Below are 2498 nucleotides of genomic sequence, written 5' to 3'. Positions count from 1 at the left end.
AAAAAGCAATAGAACAATGGCTATAGGGGTGGCACATAAAGCTGGGAAATAAAAAGTAGGTCAAAGGGCATGAAGTTGCAGTTTTATAGAACAAATAAGTCTAGAATTCTAATGCACAACACAAGGACTATGGTTAGTAGTATTGTATTGTTTACTGGAAATTTGCCAAGAGAGTAGATTGTAGATATTCTTATCACACACTGACAGAAAAAAGATGAGATGTAATTCATTTGACTGCAATAATCACTTCACTATACCCACTACACATGAATATCAAACATTACGCTGGAAACCTTCAATATATGCAATCAACAAAGAAGAAAAAGTGTTTTGGCATTAAAAAATAAGAAATTAACTTTTTTCTGATATATATGAGGTATTCTTGTTTCCTATTTTCTCAATGGTTTTCTTGAACATACGGTGTTTTACAGTTTTTATATAGTCATATCTATAGATTGAAATGTATTTTCATAATATGTAATAGTGATTTTTAAAACATAAAAATTCACGTTTTTGTAAGTAGTAGAAAAAGGCTGAATCCCATCTTAATATCGACTTTGTAGGTAGAAAGCTATTTTTTAAACTTTCAGTCATGTATGATTTTCATACGTACAAGATGTTCTATGTTGGAAACTGGTTATACCAAGAGAAGCTGCCCAGACCTCTGACTCTGTTATTGTACCCCCAGTAAATGTCTATGTGGTGAGGGGACTGGTATTATTATCAAGGAAAGAGTGCCAGAAAGATGCTTTGGGAACCCTCAAGTATAAGTTGAAAGTCAAGTGAAGTATCACCTAACTCCAGTGAGAATGGCTTTTATCATAAAAAATCTCCAAACGACAGATGCCGATGTGGATGTGGAGGGAAAGGAAGACTTAGACACTGTTGATGGGATGAAAAAATAGTGCAAACTTTATGGAAAGTCATATGGAGATACCTCAAAGAACTAAAAGTAGAGCTACCATTCGATCCAGCAGTCCCACTCCTCGGTATTTACCTAAAGGAAAAAAAAGGCATTTTATCAAAAAAACACATGCACTCGAATGTTTACTGTTTATTGCAACACAATTCACCATTGCAAAGATGTAGAACCAAACCAAGAGCCCATTAATACACGAGTGGGCTAATAAAATGTGTGATATGCATACTGCGGAGTATTACTCAGCCATTAAAAACACATTTTATAACAACCAGGATGGAATTGGAGACCCTTCTTCTAAGTGAAATTTCTCGCCTGTACTCCTTATTAAATCGGAACCAATGGATCAACACCCATGTGCACATTAGGTAGTAACCCTCAATGGCAAGCAAGCAGGAGGGAGGGGACGGGAGGGGAGGGACAAATTCACACGCAACGGGCACAATGCACACTATCTGGGTGAGGGGCACTCGTACGACTTTGACTCACGCTATACAAAAGCAATTCATGTAACCAAATATTTGTACCCTGATTATATACTTCAGAGCGAGAGAGAGAGATTTCTAAGCCTCTGGAATGTCAGAGGCAAGTTTTGGCATATCTCGGGGAAGCTGAATGTGATGCAGCCAACTGAAATGACACATAGCATTCCGAAGTGAGGAAATAGAGGAGGGTAGAAATAGCAGAAAAATATGCATCTAAGATACAAAATTCCAAAGACTGTTGGCTGTTTTCCCATTTTCTGATATGCCTAAGGGGAGGTGGTACATGAAAACTTGTGCAAGGAAACCTTGGAGATGCCAAAGTTAGGCCAGGAGGTCATAACGTGAACCGTAGGTCTTGAGGATTCCTCTACTCTGGAGCCAGCTGCAAACTTTTGGAGTTAATAAAATGAATAGCTGATAATTGACTGATTCAGAGAAACCAATTTCTCCTGGTTATAATTATCGTCCAAAATCAGATGCCCTCACATTTTTGTTGAAGTGTATCTTTTTTTTTTTTTTTTGAGACAGAGCCTCAAGCTGTCCCCCTGGGTACAGTGCGGTGGCATCACAGCTCACAGCAACCTCCAACTCCTGGGCTGAAGTGAGTCTCCTGCCTCAGCCTCCCAAATAGCTGGGACCACAGGCGCCCGCCACGACACCCGGCTATTTTTTGGTTGCAGTCATCATAGTTGTTTGGTGTGCCGGGGCTGGGTTCGAACCCACCACCTTAGGTGTATGTGGCTGGCGCCTTAGCCACTTGAGCCACAGGTGCCGAGCCTGTTGAAGTGCATCTTAAAAATTTATGAAAAAATGTAAACTAACACATATTAGGTACATAAAAATTTTTATCTTAAATTTAAGTAGTAGAGAAATGTAATTTCTCTCATTTTGTAAACAAGCATATTTTAAAATAAAAATATTAACTATAGCTTTAAATGTAGCCAAAGAATCCAAATACCATAGTGAGTTTCACTATTACCTATTTTAAAACTAGATAAACGGGTGGTGCCCAGGGCTCAAAGGAGTAGGGTGCTGGCCCCATATACTGGAGGTGGTGGGTTCAAACCCAGCCTTTGCCAAAAAAAAAAAAAAAA

This window comes from Otolemur garnettii, unplaced genomic scaffold, assembly GCF_000181295.1.
Source record: "Otolemur garnettii isolate 467f Iridium unplaced genomic scaffold, OtoGar3 scaffold00064, whole genome shotgun sequence".
Classification (NCBI taxonomy): domain Eukaryota; kingdom Metazoa; phylum Chordata; class Mammalia; order Primates; family Galagidae; genus Otolemur; species Otolemur garnettii.
The sequence above is the reverse complement of the archived record's forward strand: the minus strand, read 5'-3'. Positions refer to the sequence as shown.